The following is a 21,307-nucleotide window of genomic DNA, read 5'->3' as shown; positions in this document are numbered from 1 at the left end:
GCTGTTGTGAATAGTGCTGCAGTAAACATACTTGTGCATGTGTCTTTATAGTAGAAGGATTTATAATCCTTTGGATATATACCCAGTAAAGGGATTGCTGGATCAAATGGTATTTCTGGTTCTAGATCCTTGAGGAATTGCCACACTGTCTTCCACAATGGTTGAACTAATTTACACTCCCACCAACAGTGTCAACGCGTTCCTATTTCTCCACATCCTTTCCAGCATCTGTTGTTTCCTGACTTTTTAATGATCACCATTCTAACTGGCCTGAGATGGTATCTCACTGTGGTTTTGATTTGCATTAGAGAAATGCAAATCAAATGACCAGTTATGATGAGCATTTTTTCATATGTTTGTTGGCTGGAAAAACGTTTTATTTTTGAGAATTGCCTGTTAGTATCCTTCACCCACTTTTTGGCGGGGTTGTTTGTTTTTTTCTTGTAAATTTGTTTAAATTCCTTGTAGATTCTGGATATTAGTCATTTCTCTGATGGATAGATTGCAAAAATTTTCTCCCATTCTATAGGATGCCTGTTGACTCTGATGACAGTTTCTTTTGCTGTGAAAAAGCTCTTTATTTTAATTAGATCCCATTTGTCAATTTTGGCTTTTGTTGCCATTGGTTTTGGTGTTTTAGCCATGAAGTCTTTGCCCATGCCTATGTCCTGAATGGTATTGCCTAGGTTTTCTTCTATGGTTTTTATGGCTTTAGGTCTTACATTTAAATCTTTAATCCATCTTGAGTTAATTTTTGTATAAGGTGAAAGGAAGGGGTTCAGTTTCAGTTTTCTGCATATGGCTAGCCAGTTTTCCCAACGCCATTTATTAAATAGGGAATCCTTTCCCCATTGGTTGTTTTTGTCAGGTTTGTCAAGGATCAGATGGTTGTAGATGTGTGGCATTATTTCTGAGGCCTCTGTTCTGTTCCATTGGTCTACATATCTGTTTTGATAACTGTACCATGTTGTTTTGGTTACTGTAGCCTTGTCGTATAGTTTGAAGTCAGGTAGCAAGATGCCTCCAGCTTTGTTCTTTTTGCTTAGGATTGTGTTGTGTATACAGGTTCTTTTTTGCTTCCATATGAAGTTTTAAGTAGTTTTTCTAATTCTGTGAAGAAACTCAATGGTACCTTGATGGGGATAGCATTGAATCTATAAATTACTTTGGGCATTATGGCCATTTTCATGATATTGATTCTTCCTACCCATGAGCATGGAATGTTCTTCCATTTGTTTGTATCCTCTTTTATTTCATTGAGCAGTGGTTTGTAGTTCTCCTTCACATCCCTTGTAAGTTGTATTCCTAAGTATTTTATTTTATTTTAGCAATTGTGAATGGGAGTTCACTCATGATTGGCTCTCTGTTTGTCTATTGTTGATGTATAGGAATGCTCGTGATTTTTGCACATTGATTTTGTATCCTGAGACTTTGTCGAAGTTGCTTATCAGCTTTAGGAGATTTTGGGCTGAGATGATGGGGTTTTCTAAATATACAATCATGTCATCTGCAAACAGAGACAATTTGACTTCCTCTCTTCCTATTTGAATACTCTATTTCTTTCTCTTGCCTGATTGCCCTGGCCAGAACTTCCAATACTATGTTGAATAGGAGTGGTGAGAGAGGGCATCCATGCAGTGTGCCGGTATTCCAAGGGAATGCTTGTAGCTTTTGCCCATTCAGTATGATATTGGCTGTGGCTTTGTCATAAATGGCTCTTATTATTTTTACACACATTCCATCAACACCTAGTTTATGAAGAGTTTTTAGCCTGAAAGGGTGTTGAATTTTATTGAAGGCCTTTTCTGCACATATTGAAATAATCATGTGGTTTTTATCATTGGTTCTGTTTATGTGATGGATTACGTTTATTGATTTGCATAAGTGGAACCAGCCTTGCATGCCAGGGATGAAGCCAACTTGATCTTGGTGGATAAGCTTTTTGATGTGCTGCTGGATTCGGTTTGCCAGTATTTCATTGAGGATTTTTGCATCGATGTTCATCAGGAATATTGGCCTGAAGTTTCCTTTTTTGTTGTTGTATCTCTGCCAGGTTTTGGTATCAGGATGATGCTGGCCTCATAAAAATGAGTTAGGGAGGAGACCCTCTTTTTCTATTGTTTGGAATAGTTTCAGAGGAATGGTAGAATTTGACTGTGAATTCTTCTGGTCCTGGACTTTGTTTTGTTGGTAGGCTATTAATTATTGCCTCAATTTCAGAATTTTTTATTGGTCTCTTTAGGCATTTGACTTCTTCCTGGTTTAGTCTTGGGAGCATCTATGTGTCCAGGAATTTACCCATTTCTTCTAGATTTTCTAACTTATTTGCATAGAGGTGTTTATAGATTCTCAGATGGTAGTTTGTATTTCTCTGGGATCAGTGGTGATATCCCCTTTACCATTTTTTATTGTGTCTGTTTGATTCTTCTCTCTTTTCTTCTTAATTTATCTGGCTAGTGGTCTATTTTGTTGATCTTTTCCTAAAAACCAGCTCCTGGATTCATTGATTTTTTGAAGGGTTTTTCATGTCTCTATCTCTTTCAGTTGTGCTCTGATCTTAGTTATTTCTTGTCTTCTGATAGCTTCTGAATTTGTTTGCTCTGGCTTCTCTAGTTCTTTTAATTGCAATGTCAATTTTAGGCCTTTCCTCCTTTCTCCTGTGGGCATTTAGTGCTATAAATTTCCCTCTAAACACAGCTTTAGCTGTGTCCCAGAGATTCTGGTACATTGTGTCTTTGTTCTCATTGTTTTCAAAGAACTTATTTATTTCTGCCTTAAATTTGTTATTTGCCCAGTTGTCATTCAGAATCAGCTTGTTCAGTTTTCATGTAGTTGTGCAGTTTTGAGTAAGTTTCTTAATCCTGAGTACTAATTTGATTGCACTTTGGTCTGAGATACTGTTTGTTATGATTTCCATTCTTTCACATTTGCTGAGGAGTGTTTTACTTCCAATTATGTGGTCAATTTTAGAATAAGTGTGATGTGGTGCTGAGAAAAATGTATATTCTGTTGATTTGGGGTGGAGAGTTTTGTAGATGTCTGTTAGGTCTGTTTGGTCCAGAGCTGCGTTCAAGTCCTGAATATCGTTGTTAATTTTCTGTCTCATTGATCTGTCTAATATTGACAGGGGTGTTTCTTTAATTAGCAGGTAGAATAGTCATTAGATATTCCAGGAAAGCAGAGGATTTCAGAGACTTGAAATTACCACCCCTTTCTTCCTTCTTTGGGTTTCTTTGGAAGAATCTTGGACAAGTCACTCTGACCGGGACTTTTGCCATTTTCTGGCTCTTATATTGAGTTTTGTTTTACCTTGTGTTCCTTTGCTGAGTTCTTATTTTATCTTTGCAGTTTTCCGTCTTCCTGAGACCAATCACTGGTATTCCTATGTGATGCCCATAAGGTTTTTTTCGTCTATTTTATAAAAATTTTATTAATAAAAATTGTATCTGTTCATGGGGTACAGTATGATGTTTCGATATATTCATACTCTACAATGTGGAATAGTGAAATCAAGCTATTTGGCATTCCTACCACTTCACATTCTTACTCTTTTTATGGGGAGACATTTAAAATTTACTGTCTCAGTATTTTCAATTATATAATATATTATTACTAACTATAGTCACCTTACTATGCTATAGATATTCAACTCACTCCTCCTTTCTAACTGAAACTCTATTTTTTAAAACGTTATGCCAACACATATCTGGACACATTTGGCTTTTGGGATCCCACCCTCTCCTCTGAGATGGGAGAACAGTGCAGTGTGCCCTGTGGCCAGACCCAGAATGATCCTGATGGAATTAGAAAAGAAACTGCACCTCTTTCCTCTTCCAGATCTGAGGTTGACCTTAGTTGAAGGTCTGGGATTTGAAAACTGCTGGGATTGGAATCCTGGCTCTCACCTTACTCCCACCTACACCAGCAGGATATATAGTCCATGGGAAGCATCTGGGAACATCTATCGTGTGAGTCCTAAGAATGAATAAATTGTATACACCTTTACAATTTTATTGAACAGGGTTATTTCATGAGTGTTATATTGTTCTTGGGTTTTTTTCTCTCAATAACATAAATGCCTTGAATTTAAAATGTCCTACAAAGACCTTGAGTTGTTGTCTTCATGTTGGCTCTTCACTTACTCTTCCCAACTTCGCTGAGTCAAGACCAAACTCTAGGAGGTGCCGTCAACCCATCGCTTTTCCTCAGGTCTCACACCCACTCCTGAAACCATAAGAGCAAGTCACATTGACTCTACCTCCAGGATGTCCCCAGGCTGTCTGCAGCCACACCAGGTGATGCCAAGACCTCCTGCCTGGGCATTGCAGTGGCCACCTTATTGTTGCCCCTGCCTCCTGGTTACCTCTCTCAGGGATCAAAGTCCTCTCGGCCATAATGGGGAACTGGAAAACAGGCCTCAGGTGGCCTCACCACCCCAGTCCAAAACTGCCAATGACTCCTGGGCCACCCCTGCCTCTGACTGCACCTCTCCAGCCTCATCTGCCTGTGCCACTTCACGACATGCCACTTTCTACCCTGGTCTTCTCATTCTGTCTGTTCCCCCTAAGTCCATGAGTTAGAGGCTGTGTTCATTTATGTGCGTTCTGAGTTGGTTTCCACTTTAGGAAAAATGCTGGGTGAATGGGGCAGGGGGTGGCTGATGTCTCTAGGTCTCAGGTGAGTGGAAGGGAGGCTTTTATCAACTGGGTTCTGTGAGAGAACCCCAGGCCCAGAGGGCATCTCTGCAATGACTTCATGGTATGTACATATATGTGTATGTGGTGTGAGCACTTAGAAAGTCACAACCCTCCAGGATGGAGCTGGCCTCATATAGATTAAGATGTTTTGCACTTGGCAGATAAATGTAAAATACCTCATGTCCCTGGCTGGGCAAATCCCCCAGGAGTCCAGCAAGAAGACATGGGATCTGTGGACAGGAGGCCACTGTGTGAAACCTCTCATTTGAGTATCATTTTAAAAGTTGCACTTGAGACCCTGAGTGCCCTATGTCCTTCCCACTCACCAAAGAACCCCAGCTGAGCCAGCCCTGACTCCAGACACAAGAGCCCAGGGAGGAGCTGGGAGAGAAGGACACCCACTGTGACCTCAGGGCATGGAAGGAGCTCTGACCTTTCTGTTGATGATGCCTTCCCCCTCCCAAGTGCCTCAGGCCCTGAAGCTTCCAGTGACCCATGCGTTCCATCCATGCCCTCCTCTCCTCCCTCCAACCCTGCTTCTTCTAAAGTCCCATGCATTTGTCTGCATGTGAGTGCCCCAGTCTCAGGCTCTGGCAGTGGCTAAGAGGCTCGGGGTTCCTGTGCCTGTCTGGAGGCAACCTCACTCTATGTGGACCCACATGGGTTCTTGGATTTCTTTCTTCACCGGGTCCCCTGCAAGTATACAGTAGATGCATCAACTCTAGAAGAGCAAATGGTGATGAGTGAAGACCCAGAACCGTCTCAGGCATGCACATGGAAAGAGAGAGAGCGGTCCCTGGAAGCACAGGCCTGGGGGTGGTTCCTGGGCACTTCTGTCTCCTCTAATAAAAGAGGCCAGTGACTTTGGCCACGGAATACACATCCACTTCCCATGGGTTCATATCCAAAGAACAAACTCCTTGAGACTCACTGGTCCATGCACTCGAGATCCCCAGGGTACCTTGAGTTATTATGTCAAAAGGAGAGAGAAACCAGTGAACACTAGTCCTAATACTTATACGAATACCAAGAGGGATGTTTTCTTCTTGCTGTTCCAGGGAATGTGCTGAGTTAACACCTTTTTTCTTTTTATTGGAGCTGCTGTGGCAGGGAAGACAGTGGTGAGGGGCTTCCTTTGAGTAAAAAGCAGGTAAATTCAGCCCCTGCTTGCTCCACTGTCTGCCCCTCCAGGGCCTCTGTGTCCTGATGCAGAGTCCAGCCTGTTCTCACCAGGCTCACATTCCTTATGCCAAGAGACCCACCAAAAAAGAAAGTCCCAAGAAACAGGAAGGAACGCCACCAGCAAGAGACCTCGCACTCACAGACCTCAGAGATATTCATGGCCTGAGGGGCACAAAGGAGAGTGTGTTGGGAGCGGATCCCCACTTAGAAAGAAGCAAGACAGTGCCCCAAGGCCTGGAAGATGTCAGCTGCCTCCTCTGTGCTGTGCTGTGGGGAAGGCCATCACCGTTTTAACGCTTCTTGGTGAGTTTTTCCAAGGAAATAAAGCACTTGAATTCTTAGTGTTTTGAATTACGGTGCACTTAATAAATATTAACTTCTTTTTGTTTTGTTTTAAGATGGAGTCTGACTGTGTCACCCAGGCTGGAGTGCAAAGGCAAAATCTCGGCTCACTGCTACCTCCGGCTCCCTGGTTCAAGAGATTCTTCTGCCTCAGCCTCCTGAGTAGCTGGGATTACAGCCACCTGCCATCATGCCAACCTAATTTTTCTGCTTTTGTGGAGATGGGGTTTCACTATGTTGGCTAGGCTGGTATGAATTGCTGACATCAGGTGATCTGCCCTCCTTGGCCACCCAAGTGCTGGGATTATGGGCTGAGCCACCGCACCTGGACAATATTAACTTTTTTCTTTCATTCTCCTGTACATTTCTAATTGGCAGTGAGAGTAGTGAATGTTCTGACAAAGAGTGATGAAAGGATTTGGGATAACCATCATTTTCCACATGGATATGAAGATGGCTTTGCAGGACATGGGGCTCCCCCCTGTAATCTCAGCACTTTGGGAGCTCAAATTGGGAGGATGACTTGAGTACAGGCGTTCAAGACCAGCCTGGGCAACAGTGAGACGTCGTCTCTACAAAAGATAAACAAAATGAGCCAGGCATGGTGGCACACAACTGTATTTCCAGCAAATTGGGAGGCTGACATGGGAGGATCACTTCAGCCTGAGAGGCCGAGCCTGCAGTGAGCTGAGATTGCACCACTGCACACCAGTCTTAGAAACAGAGTGAGGCCCTGACTTTAAAAAGAAGAAGAAACCAAAAAAAAAAAAAAAAAAAAAAAAAACAAAAAGAAAAGAAAAGATGGCTGTTCGTGTTTTATCCTGCACAGGCATTCTTTTTCTGATCTGCACTGCAGTTCTGAGCCAGGTATATTCTGCTGAGCTCATTTTCCAGCTGCCTTGCGTCTTGTTTATCTTTCTCAGCAGCACCCAGAATAGCAGGCGGCACGACCCAGGCACTCAGTGGAAGTTTTCTTGTTGTTGTTCTTGTTGTTGTTGTTTCTTGAGGTAGAGTTTCGCTCCTGTTGCCCACCCAGCCTGGGGTGCAATGGCTCTAGCTCAGCTCGCCGCAACCTCTGCTTCCCGGGTTCAAGTGATTATCCTGGAACCACGCCTGACTAACAGGAAGGGGGAAGCACTGGGCGTTGAGAGTGTGAAATGTACCAAAATCTTCTCTGTATTTTCCCCAGAGTCTCCCCCTTCAGCGCCACCTGACAATCCTCAGCCCTGGACAATGTGAGATTTTTTTGACCGAGGATCACTGTGCTCCTTCTGGATCCACCAGAAAGTGCTGGTTAGCCTGATAGGCCCTGGTTTGACTTACATCTAGCAAGACCTTCATCTGGTTTGCAGGAGTAGATAGGGGGTCACTTGGATGACAGGGACTCCAGTCCAGACCCCATTCTCCCTCATTCCCTCCTGCAAAGTTCAATCCTCACAGTCCTCTGAGGCTGTGGCAAGTGCAGAAACAGAACTGCACCTATCCAAAGTGCCTCCCTTCCCCTGGACTCATGCCAAGGCTTCTTCCCTCTGACGTGTCCCTTGTCTTTGCATCTAGGGTGGATGCTTGCCACTGACCCTCTCTCCCCAGGTTTCCCTGCTAGACTGACTTTCTGCCCCTGGGGTTGGGTGGGGCAGCCAATGGAACCTCATGTAGACCACGGCAAAATCAAAGGGACTTGGAAACTCACAGCCCCACATCCAGGCCCCAGTCTTTTCAGAGTCTCAGATCCAAGTTCCCAGTTTATCAGGGATGTGGCTCTGTGAAAGCCAGAGAACCCGGTCCCCAGGGCTGCTGCCATCTCTCTCCTCCTCATTTACTCTGGCCCCCATCAGCTCCTCTGGGCCACTCCCTTTCAGGAGTCCCCCTGGCTCCATCTGGCGGCAGTGAGTTCCCAGATCTCCTGGACCCCAGGCTGCTACAGGCACCTCCCTCAACATCCACTGTCTGCTCTCAGAGTGACCTTCTCCTCATATCTTTATTGGAGGAAAAAAGAGCGGCAGCCCCTGGTCTTGGGGAAGATAGTTATAAATGCAATCTGGAATAAAACCCCCTTGAGGACTAGAGGAGGCCAGCAGGGCCTGACCAGAGATTTTTGACTGTTAGAAATGCACAGAGGGCAAACACCACAGGAAAAGCGCTGACTCAGAAACAGACTCGCTGCATTCCGGGTGCAGCCTCCTCAGCTCTAAGGTTGGGCCAGCGGAGCCTGGGAAGGGATGGCCCCCACACTGGGACCATCCCAGGCTCTGCCAACAGCCTGGCACTTCTAGGAGAACCAGAGGAGTCAGCTCTTCCTGTGCAAGGTAGACAAGATTCCCCTCCATTGGTCCCGGTTGCCTCTTTAGGTCCAGAGCAGCAGCTGAGGAGCTCCCTGCTTTATGCCTTGCTGTGGGCACTGAAATAGCTCAGTACAATTTGGGGGAATGTATGAGTCACTGCTGATTCCAGGGAGAGTGTTTCTTAGCATTGTTTGTGGCCATACTCCTGGGTGCAGGAGAGATCGGCTGACATTTCCAGGAAGCAGAGGACTCAGCTTCTCTGACAGCTCAGGCTGGGGGAGGAAAATGGAAGTTCAGAAATACTTTAGAACCCCCGATGAAAAGCCTGGAGAAGATTTGGAATCCCAGTAGAAATTCAGTGAGTGGAACTGAGGTTAAGCCATCCCTTCAGGTGGACTCAAAAGGCTGCACTGACCTGGACAGCAGAGGAGCACCTTCAGAAGCACAGGCAACCAGGACATGGTAGAAAGACCCCCCAAACTGCAGGATTCTCACTGGGGTCCTGAGGATGGTGCAGGATTTCCCCAAGGGGTTCATTTCTCTCACAAATTCTGCAGATACACAGCTTCCACCATTCATGCTTCCAGATTGAAAAGTCTGCCTCTTTATGTCTGACCACACTGCTCCTCTCTGGGCTCTGCCCCAGCTCACACACTCACATTCACTCTTCCCAAGCTGGTATTCTGAGGGAAGCCCAACACGTTTGTGAGTAATGATGCCTCACCTTCAGGTAGGAGCCAAGACTGTGTCTGCTCTCTCTGTCCTCAAAGACACTGTGATGCTTTAAGAATCTGCATTATCTCTTTTGTAATTATGTTTTTTAAAAATTTTTAAACTCAATCTAGAAGGAAGTCTTTCAATCCTTTTGTCTAAATGCCCACAAAATACCTGCCATGTTTTATGTTGTCTAGCTTCCCTCCCAGGGTCCCATGAAAACACTCAGTCCTGTCCAGCCCAGCCCCCATCTCACTTTGTAATTTAGGCCTGATTTCTTTCAGTGAATCCTTGACCTTAACCTTGAGATAAATTACACCCTCAGTAGTTCCTGTCTTCCACCTGAATGGGCATATGATCTACCATGTTAGGTAGCACAAAACCCAGGTGACCAGTGGATACACGGAGATTTTTATTGTGTTTTTCAGGGATGACATCACTGTCTTCTTAAAGTTGTTTTAACTCTAAAACATTTTGATGCTTTTGATGTGGCCAAAGGTTCTCTAATAAAGATACCACATATATATATATATTTTTTTTTCTAATGTCAGAAACAGATTAAACCCTTTCCTGTATCACTATGAAAGTCACATATTAGTCAAACTTTACCAGTGTTTATGGAATAAGTGAATAAATGAGTTTTAGACCTTCACCCTATTATTAATTCTTTCACTTTTATGTATCTATATCTAATTTAATCACTTAATAAGAAGAAAGTTGAAAACTCAATCAGGGTTAACTGGATGGAAGTTCAGGATCTAGTTGGATGTCATTTTCGGATTGGAAGTTGGTAATTGAGAAAGGGGTCGTGGTGAGAAAGGTCAATAAAAGCTCCTGAAGATGCACAGAAGAGACCCAAAGCCCTGGCTCCTGGAGCTACTGCTTGATTCTGGCAGAGGTCCCAGCACCCTGCAATGTGAGTCCAGATCTGGCAAGTCACCACTGACTAGGACTGGGAATGTGCCCATTTGATCTGATCTTCTGTATAGCACGTCATACAAAAAAGTCTGGAAGACGCTAGCACATACACTGTGAAGGGAAGTCACAGATAAGGGGAAGATTATAGAAGACATTTGCTCTGTGTTTTTGGAATGTTTTGCATTGAGAATTCTGTCCAGAGAAGGGAAAAAGGATGAAAAACAAATGAAGCTCACCCACATGTACCTCTATGTACCTCTTACCGTGCTGGACTTTCTTTTGTTTTCTTTTCTTTTCTCTTTTTTTTTTTTTCTGATATGGCATCTCGCTCTGTTGCCCAGGCTGGAGTGCAGTGGCACGATCTTCAATCACTGCAACCTCCACATCCTGGGTTCAAGCAATTCTCCTCCCTCAGCCTCTCCAGTAGCTGGGACTACAGGTACATGCCGCCATGCCTAGTTAATTTTTTTTATTATACTTTAAGTTTTAGGGTACATGTGTACAATGTGCAGGTTACTTACATATGAATACATGTGCCATGTTGGTGTGCTGCACCTAGTAACTCGCCATTTAACATTAGGTATATCTCCAAATGATATCCCTACCCCCTCCCCCCACCCCACAACAGGCCCCTGTGTGTGATGTTCCCCTTCCTGTGTCCCTGTGTTCTCATTGTTCAATTCCCACCTGTGAGTGAGAACATGCAGTGTTCGGTTTTATGTCCTTGCGATAGTTTGCTGAGAATGATGGTTTTCAGCTTCATCCATGTCCCTACAAAGGACATGAACTCATCTTTTTTATGGTTGCATAGTATTCCATGTTGTATATGTGCCACATTTTCTTAATCCAGTCTATCATTTTTGGACATTTGGGTTGGTTCTAAGTCTTTGCTATTGTGAATAGTGCCGCAATAAACATACTTGTGCATGTGTCTTTATAGCAGCATGATTTATAATCCTTTGGGTATATACCCAGTAATGGGATGGCTGGGTCAAATGGTATTTCTAGTTCTAGATCCCTGAGGAATTGCCACACTTACTTCCACAATGGTTGAACTAGTTTACAGTCCCACCAACTGTGTAAAAGTGTTCCTATTTCTCCACATCCTCTCCAGCACTTGTTGTTTCCTGACTTTTTAATGATCGCCATTCTAACTGGTGATCTCATTGTGATTTTGATTTGAATTTCTCTGATGGCCAGTGATGATGAGAATTTTTTCATGTGATGATGAGCATTTTTTCATGTATCTTTTGGCTGCATAAATGTCTTCTTTTGAGAAGTGTCTGTTCATATCCTTCACCTGCTTTTGGATGGGGTTTTTTTTTTTTTTTTGTAAATTTGTTGGAGTTCATTATAGATTCTGGATATTAGCCCTTTGTCAGATGAGTAGATTGCAAAAATTTTCTCCCATTCTGTAGGTTGCCTGTTCACTCTGATGGTAGTTTCTTTTTCTGTGCAGAAGCACTTTAGTTTAATTAGATCCCGTTTGTCAATTTTGGCTTTTATTGCCATGGCTTTTGGTGTTTTAGACATAAAGTCCTTGCCCATGCCTATGTCCTGAATGGTATTGCCTAGGATTTCTTCTAGGGTTTTTATGTTTTTAGGTCTAATGTTTAAGTCTTTAATCCATCTTGAATTAATTTTTGCATAAGGTGTAAGGAAGGGATCCAGTTTCAGCTTTCTACATATGGCTAGCCAGTTTTCCCAGCACCATTTATTAAATAGGGAATCGTTTCCCCATTGCTTGTTTTTGTCGGGTTTGTCAAAGATCAGATGGTTGTAGATATGTGGCATTATTCCTGAGGGCTCTGTTCTGTTCCATTGGTCTATATCTCTGTTTTGGTACCAGTACCATGCTGTTTTGGTTACTGTAGCCTTGTAGTATAGTTTGAAGTCAGGTAGCATGATGCCTCCAGCTTTATTCTTTTGGCTTAGGATTGACTTGGCTATATGGGCTCTTTTTTGGTTCCATATGAACTTTAAAGTAGTTTTTTCCAATTCTGTGAGGAAAGTCCTTGGTAGCTTGATGGGGATGGCATTGAATCTTTAAATTTCCTTGGGCAGTATGGCCATTTTCACGATATTGATTCTTCCTACCCATGAGCGTGGAATGTTCTTCCATTTGTTTGTATCCTCTTTTATTTCATTGAGCAGTGGTTTGTAGTTCTCCTTGAAGAGGTCCTTCACATCCCTTGTAAGTTGGATTCCTAGGTATTTTATTCTCTTTGAAGCTATTGTGAATGGGAGTTCACTCATGATTTGGCTCTCTGTTTGTCTATTATTGGTGTATAAGAATGCTTGTGACTTTGCACATTGATTTTGTATCCTGAGACTTTGCTGAAGTTGCCTATCAGCTTAAGGAGATTTTGGGCTGAGATGATGGGATTTTCTAGATATACAATCATGTCATCTGCAAAGAGGGACAATTTGACTTCTTCTTTTCCTAATTGAATATCCTTTATTTCCTTCTCCTGCCTGATTGCCCTGGCCAGAACTTTCAACACTTTGTTGAATAGGAGTGGTGAGAGAGGGCATCCCTGTCTTGTGCCAGTTTTCAAAGGGAATGCTTCCCATTTTTATCCATTCAGTATGATATTGGCTGTGGGTTTTTCATAGATCGCTGTTATTATCTTGAGATATGTCCCATCAATACCTAAGTTACTGAGAGTTTTTAGCATGAAGGTTTTTGAATTTTGTCAAATGTCTTTTCTGCATCTATTGAGATAATCATATGGTTTTTGTCGTTGGTTCTATTTACATGCTGGATTCTGTTTATTGATTTTCATAGGCTGAACCAGACTTGCATCCCAGGGATGAAGCCCACTTGATCATGGTGGATAAGCTTGTTGATGTGCTGCTGGATTCAGTTTGCCAGTATTTTATTGAGGATTTTTGCATCGATGTTCATCAGGGACATTGGTCTAAAATTCTCTTTTTTTGTTGTGTCTCTGCCAGGCTTTGGTATCAGGATGATGCTGGCCTCATAAAATGAGTTAGGGAGTATTCCCTCTTTTTCTATTGATTGGAATAGTTTCAGAAGGAATGGTACCAGCTCCTCCTTGTACCTCTGGTAGAATTCGACTGTGAATCCGTCTGGTCCTGGACTTTTTTTGGTTGGTAAGCTATTAATTATTGCCTCAATTTCAGAGCCTGTTATGGATCTATTCAGGGATTCAACTTCTTCCTGGTTTAGTCATGGGAGGGTGTATGTGTCGAGGAATTAATCCATTTCTTCTAGATTTTCTAGTTTATTTGCATAGAGGTGTTTATAGTATTCTCTGATGGTAGTTTGTATTTCTGTGGGATCCGTGGTGATATGCCCTTTATCATTTTTTATTGCATCTATTTGATTCTTCTCTCTTTTCTTCTTTATTAGTCTTGCTAGCAGTCTATCAATTTTGTTGATCTTTTCAAAAAACCAACTCCTGGATTCATTGATTTTTTGAAGGGTTTTTTGTGTCTCTATTTCCTTCAGGTCTGCTCTGATCTTAGCTATTTCTTGCTTTCTACTAGCTTTTGAATATGTTTGCTCTTGCATCTCTAGTTCTTTTAATTGTGATGTTAGGTTGTCCATTTTAGATCTTTCCTGCTTTCTCTTGTGGGCATTTAGTGCTATAAATTTCCCTCTACACACTGCTTTGAATGTGTCCCAGAGATTCTGGTATGTTGTGTCTTTTTTCTCATTGGTTTCAAAGAATGTCTTTATTTCTGTCTTTATTTCGTTATGTACCCAGTAGTCATTCAGGAGCAGGTTGTTCAATTTCCAAGTAGTTGAGCAGTTTTGAGTGAGTCTCTTTTATTATTATTATTATGCTTTAAGTTTTAGGGTACATGTGAACAACGTGCAGGTTTGTTACATATGTATACATGTGCCATGTTGATGTGCTGCACCCATTAAATCGTCATTTAGCCTTAGGTATACCTCCTAATGGTATCCTATGCAGCCATAAAAAATGATGAGTTCATGTCCTTTGTAGGGACATGGATGAAGCTGGAAACCATCATTCTCAGCAAACTATCACAAGCACAAAAAACCAAACACTGCATGTTCTCACTCATAGCTGGGAATTGAACAATGAGAACACATGGACACAGGAAAGGGAACATCACACACTGAGTGAGTTTCTTAATCCTGAGTTCTAGTTTGATTGCACTGTGGCCTGAGAGACAGTTTGTTATAATTTCTGTTCTCTTACATTTGCTGAGGAGTGCTTTGCTTCCAACTATGTGGTCAATTTTTGGAATAAGTGCAGTGTGGTGCTGAGAAGAATGTATATTCTGTTGATTTTGGATGGTGAGTTCTGTAGATGTCTATTAGGTCCACTTGGTGCAGAGCTGAGTTCAATTCTTGTATATCCTTGTTAACTTTCTGTCTCATTGATGTGTCTAATGTTGACAGTGGGGTGTTGAAGTCTCCCATTATTATTGTGTGGGAGTCTAAGTCTCTTTGTAGGTCTCTAAGGACTTGCTTTATGAATCTGGGTGCATCTATATTTAGGATAGTTAGCTCTTCTTGTTGAATTGATCCCTTTACCATGATGTAATGGCCTTCTTTGTCTCTTTTGATCTTTGTTGGTTTAAAGTCTGTTTTATCCAAGACTAGGATTGCAACTCCTGCCTTTTTGTGTTTTCCATTTGCTTGGAAGATCTTCCTCCATCCCTTTATTTTGAGCCTATGTGTGTCTCTGCAAATCAGATGGGTTTCCTGAATACAGCACACTGATGGGTCTTGACTCTTTATCCAATTTGCCAGTCTGTGTCTTTTAATTGGAGCATTTAGCCCATTTACATTTTAGGTTAATATTGTTATGTGTGAATTTGATCCTGTCATTATGATGTTAGCTGGTTATTTTGCTCGTTAGTTGATGCAGTTTCTTCCTAGCCTCGATGGTCTTTACAATTTGGCATGTTTTTGAAGTGGCTGGTACCAGTTGTTCCTTTCCATGTTCAGCACTTCCTTCAGGAGCTCTTGTAGGGCAGGCCTGGTGGTGACAAAATCTCTCAGCATTTGCTTGTCTGTAAAGGAATTTATTTCTCCTTCACTTATGAAGCTTAGTTTGGTTGCATATGAAATTCTGGGTTGAAAATTATTTTCTTTAAGAATGTTGAATATTGGCCTCCACTCTCTTCTGGCTTGTAAAGTTTCTGCCGAGAGATCCGCTGTTAGTCTGATGGGCTTCCCTTTGTGGGTAACCCGACCTTTCTCTCTGGTTGCCCTTAACATTTTTTCCTTCATTTCAAATTTGGTGAATCTGACAATTATGTGTCTTGGAGTTGCTCTTCTCAAGGAGTATCTTTGTGGCATTCTCTGTATTTCCTGAATTTGAATGTTGGCCTGCCTTGCTAGATTGGGAAAGTTCTGCTGGATAATATCCTGAAGAGTGTTTTCCAGCTTGGTTCCATTCTCCCCATCACTTTCAGGTACACCAGTCAGATATAGATTTGGTCTTTTCACATAGTCCCATATTTCTTGGAGGCTTTGTTCACTTCCTTTTATTCTTTTTTCTCTGAACTTCTCTTCTCACTTCATTTCATTCATTTGATCTTCCATCACTAATACCCTTTCTTCCAGTTGATTGAATCAGCTACTGAGGCTTGTACATTTGTCACATAGTTCTCGTGCCATGGTTTTCAACTCCATCAGGTCCTTCAAGGAATTCTCTGCATTGGTTATTTTAGTTAGCCATTCTTCTAATTTTTTTTTCAAGGTTTTTGACTTCTTTGCCATGGGTTCGAACTTCCTCCTTTAGCTCAGAGTAGTTTGATCATCTGAAGCCTTCTTCTCTCAACTCATCAAAGTCCTTCTCCATCCAGCTTTGTTCCATTGCTGGTGAGGAGCTGCATTCCTTTGGAGGAGGAGAGGCACTCTGATTTTTAGAGTTTCCCATTTTTCTGCTCTGTTTTTTCCCCATCTTTGTGGTTTTATCTACCTTTGGTCTTTGATGATGCTGACGTACAGATGGGGTTTTGGTGTGGATGTCCTTTCTGCTTGTTAGTTTTCCTTCTAACAGTCAGGACCCTCAGCTGCAGGTCTGTTGGAGTTTGCTGGAGGTCCACTCCAGAACCTGTTTGCCTGGGTATCAGCAGAAGAGGCTGCAGAACAGCATATATTGGTGAACAGCAAATATTGCTGCCTGATCGTTCCTCTGGAAATTTTGTCTCAGAGGAGTACCTGGCCATGTGAGGTGTCAGTCTGCCCCTACTGGGGTGTGCCTCCCAGTTAGGCTACTCGGGGGTCAGGGACCCACTTGAGGAGGCAATCTGTCCATTCTCAGATCTCCAGCTGCATGCTGGGAGAACCACTACTCTCTTCAAAGCTGTCAGACAGGGACATTTAAGTCTGCAGAGGATTCTGCTGCCTTTTGTTTGGCAGTGCCCGGCCCTCAGAAGTGGAGTCTACAGAGGCAGGCAGGCCTCCTTGAGCTGCAGTGGGCTCCACCCAGTTCCAGCCTCCTGGCTGCTTTGTCTACCTACTCAAGCCTCGGCAATGGCAGGCGCCCCTCACGCAGCCTTGCTGCTGCCTTGCAGTTTGATCTCAGATTGCTGTGCTAGCAATAAGTGAGGCTCCATGGGCATAGGACCCTCTGAGCCAGGCATGGGATAAAATCTCCTGGTGTGCCATTTGCTAAGACCATTGGAAAAGTGCAGTATTAGGGTGGGAGTGACCCGAATTTCCAGGTGCCGTCTGTCACCACTTTCTTTGACTAAGAAAGGGAATTCCCTGACCCCTTGCCCTTCCCAGGAGAGGCAATGCCTTGCCCTGCTTTGGCTCACGCTCGGTGCACTGCACCCACTGTCCTGCACCCACTTTCTGACACTCTCCATTGAGATGAACCTGGTACCTCAGTTGGAAATGCAGAAATCACCCGTCTTCTGCACTGTTCATGCTGGGAGCTGTAGACTGGAGCTGTTCCTATTCGGCCATCTTGGCTCAACCCCCTAGTTAATTTTTGTGTCTTTAATAGAGAAAGGGTTTCATCATGTTGGCCAGACTGGTCTCGAACTCCTGACTGAAGTGATCCACCCACCTTAGTCTCTGAAAGTGCTGGGATTACAGATGTGAGCCACTGTGCCTGGTCAATTGCTGGACTTTCATGATACACATGGAGTATCCACAGTATCACAAGGGCCATTTTTTCCATAATCCAATTTATTCATATTATTGGTAGTGAGCTAATGTTGATGTCGCCAAGGTAGCAATTTAGTGACTATACCAATGATAAACGTTTCCATGCATCACGTGGTCAACAGCATTTGCTACCAAGTGCCACGTTCCATGCTCAGCAGTGGGAACACAGGATGATGGAGACAAAGTTCCTGACCTTTAGCAGCAATATCGAACAAGTGAGATTGTCAAGAAGGAAGAAATCATTGTAAAACATACCATACCCCTACAATTCCGTAATCATGCTCCTGGATATTTAATGAAATGAGTAAACGCACACCTGGATGTTTACAGCAGCTTATTCATAATCGCCAAAACCTGGAAGCTAGCAAGTTGGCCTTCAGTCGGTGACTGGATAAGCAAACTGATCCATCCAGTCAGTGAATTATTATGAAGCCTTAAAAAGACATGAAAGATTCCTAAATGCATGTTATTGTACAAGTGAAAGAAGGCAACCTGAAAAGACTCATCCTGTCAGACATTTGCCTTTTTCTATGGAGATAGTAGAAAGCCCAGTGGTTGTGAGGGGTTGGGAGTACAATGGGATGAATGGGAAGAGGACAGAGGACTTTTAGGGAAAGAAAACTACTCTCCATGATGCTCTAATGGTGGATACATGTCATTATCCCTTTGTTAAAATCCATAGAATGTACAAAACCAGCAATGATCCCTCATGTGAACTATGGACATTGGGTGATAATGATGTGTCCCTGTGGCTCATTGGTTGTGACGAATGCTCTGTGCTGGTGTGGGTGCTGATCCTGTGGGGGTGCTGTGTATTGAAGGGGGAAGAAGGTAGATGAGAACTCTGCAGTTTCTGCTTAGTTTTTCTGTGAATCTAAAGCTGCTATAAAGAAGAAAAAAGGCTGGGCGTGGTGGCTCACGTCTATAGTCGTAGCATTTTGGGAAGCCGAGGCGGGTGGATCACCTGAGGTCAGGGGTTCGAGATCAGCCTGACTAAAATGACAAACCCTGTCTCTACTAAAAAATAATAATAATTATAATACAAAAATTATCCAGGTGTGGTGGTGCATGCCTGTAATCCCAGCTACTCTGGAGGCTGACACAGGAGAATTGCTTGAACCCTGGAGGCAGAGGTTGCAGTGAACTGAGATCGTACCACTGCACTCCAGCCTGGGTGAAAGAGTGAGACTCCATCTCCAAAATAAATAAATAAATAAATTCAAGGCTGGGTGCGGTGGCTCATGCCTATAAGGGCTCACTCCCAGCAATTTAGGATGCCGAGGCAGGTGGATTGCTTGAGCTCAGAATTTCAAGACCAGTTTGGGCAACATGGTGAAACCTGCTCTTCACTAAGAATACAAAAATAAGCCAGGCATGATGGTGCATGCCTGTCGTTCCAGCTACCAGGGGGACTGAGGCAGGGAGATCACCTGAGCCTAGGAGGTCAAGGCTGCAGTGAGCCGTGATCATGCCACTGCACTCCTATCTGGACGACAGAGTGAGACCTTGTCTCAAAATAAAATAAGATGAAATAAACTCAAGATTTTTAAAAACTGTAATGTTTCCTTTCAAAGCTAAAATTGTATTGTTCTAAATACATTTTAAAGAAGAAATGATTATTGTTCAGTGTCTTTAAAATTAGTTTTCAAAATCTCATTTGTTTTGACATTTCAAACCAAGTTAAGTATTCTTTTTCTCACCCTCCTTGGGACGGAGTCTTCCTCTTTCACCCAGGCTGGAGTGCAGTGGTGCATTCTCGGCTCACTGCAACCTTTGCCTCCCAGGTTCAAGCAATTCTCCTGCCTCAGCCTCCTGACTATCTGGGATTACAGGCACCTGTCACCACGCCAGGCTAATTTTTTGTATTTTTCGTAGAGACAGGTTTTCATCATGTTGGACAGGCTGGTCTGGAACTCCTGACCTCGAGGTGATCTACCCACCTCGGCCTCCCAAAGTGCCAGGAATACAGGCATGAACCACCACACCTGGCCATTAACCATTCTTAAAATATCACGTTGCATTCTTTAAAAGTTCTAATCTTTCATATACGTAAATTACAACACAAATATTTATACTCTAATAGTATTCACACTATAGTAAATTTTTTTTTCATGCTCTGTCGCCCAGGCTGGAGTGCAGTGGCACGATCTCGTCTCATTGCAACCTTCTCCTCCCGGGTTCAAGTGATTGTCCTGCCTCAGCCTCCTGAATACCTGGGATTACAGGCGAATGCCACCACTCCCAGCCAATTTTGTGTATTTTTAGTAGAGACGGGGTTTCACCATGTTGGCAAGGCTGGTCTCAAAATCCCGAGGCTGCCTTGGCCTCCCAAAGTGCTGGGATTAGAGGTGTGAGACACCATGCCCGGCCATAATAATAAATTTTATTTTATCTTTTTTTTGAGACGGAGTTTTGCTACTGTTGCCCAGGCTGGAGTGCAATGGCTCAGTCTGAGCTCACCGCAACCTCCACCTCCCAGGTTCAAAGAATTCTCCCGCCTCAGCCTATCAAGTAGCTGCAATTACAGACGTGTGCCACCACACCTGGCTATTTTTTGAATTTTAAGTAGAGAAGGGGTTTCTTCATGTTGGTCAGGCTGGTCTCAAACTCCCAACCTCAGGTGATCCACCTGCCTCAGCCTCCCAAAGTGCTGGAATTACAGGCATGAGCCACTGCACCTGGCTCATAATAGTAAATTTTTAAAAACACCATAAAATATAATCCTTGCAACACTCAATTATACCATCTGGTCTGATCTATCAGCAGATGGCTCCCGAGACTTACGGATTGGAAATTTTGATCTTATTATGAATGCATCCAGTCCAGAAATGCCCACCCTGCCCCCTGCTGGCTCCTGGGGCTCTGCTCTTTGGGGGAATCATGATGAAATTGTGGCAGAGAGTAGAAGTTGAGCCCCATTGCATGCCCTGAGTTCTTGTTGCCTCTCTATTATCGGGAAAAGGAGGTGAGATTGAAAGATGAAAAATGCTGGGACTTCTGCTGAGAAGAGAAAAAAGAACAAGATGTATTGATCTTACTGTATGCCAGACCCCATGCCAAGCCCTAAACATGAACCATCTCATTTGATCCTACCAAGGTCCTATAAGCTGTTGGACATCATCATCCTCATTTTACAGGAAGCTGAGGCTCTTGGCTAACATCCCTGACAGCAACACCAGCCCCTGAGTACTCAGCAGGATCCTTCACTTGGGTGCCCATTATGCAGGCTTCCTCAGCACAGGGAAGGTCACTCATCACCCTCAGGCACTTGATCGTTATCCACCCTTTGATGATGTCAGATTCCAGGACACGCTGCACTAGTCTCTTCCTTGATAGGGATAGAGGGGAGGTGTTATGAGAAAATCTCTCATCAATCTGACCTAGCTCCCCAAAAAGATGTAACTTTTAAAATGTCAGATGGAAATATTTAAAAAGTGTTACATGCCTGTATAGTTGTAGTATTTTACTTAAAGGGAATGTGGCTGTCTTTACTGGCTACAACCAGTTTAAGAAGGGCTGCTGGTCATCAGGGGAACAAGCAAGGGTTGATGCTGCCCAGAGTCTCCAGCCAATATACAATATGGGCATCCCCTTCCAGGGCAGCGGGAAGAGAGTGGCTCCTTGTGCAGTGAAGCTGACGTCCACCAACTAAGGCTTCTGGAAGCATGTGGAGACTCACAAGGAGTGGGCAGGGTCTCAGCATCTGGCTAGCGGTGAAAGACCCTGAGAAGAAGGTGCTTTCCGTGTGGATTGGCTCACTGTTCTTGCCCAGTAATGTTCCAGGCCTTTGGTGTCCACCTAGTGTGTATTAACCCACTGAACAGCCACAGCAACTAACAAGGAGTTAACAGACATCTAAAGAAGTGAAGAACTGGAGGAGGCCAAGCCAAGCGTGGTGGTCCACGCCTATACTCCCTGCATTTTGGGAGGCCAAGGCAGGAGAATCACAAGCTCAGGAGTTCCAGATCAGCCTGGGGAAGACAGCGAGGCCTTGTCTCTACTAAAAAAATGTATCCAGGTGTGGTGGCTCACACAGCTGTAGT

Source organism: Pan paniscus, chromosome 1, assembly GCF_029289425.2.
Source record: "Pan paniscus chromosome 1, NHGRI_mPanPan1-v2.0_pri, whole genome shotgun sequence".
Lineage (NCBI taxonomy): Eukaryota > Metazoa > Chordata > Mammalia > Primates > Hominidae > Pan > Pan paniscus.
The sequence above is the reverse complement of the archived record's forward strand: the minus strand, read 5'-3'. Positions refer to the sequence as shown.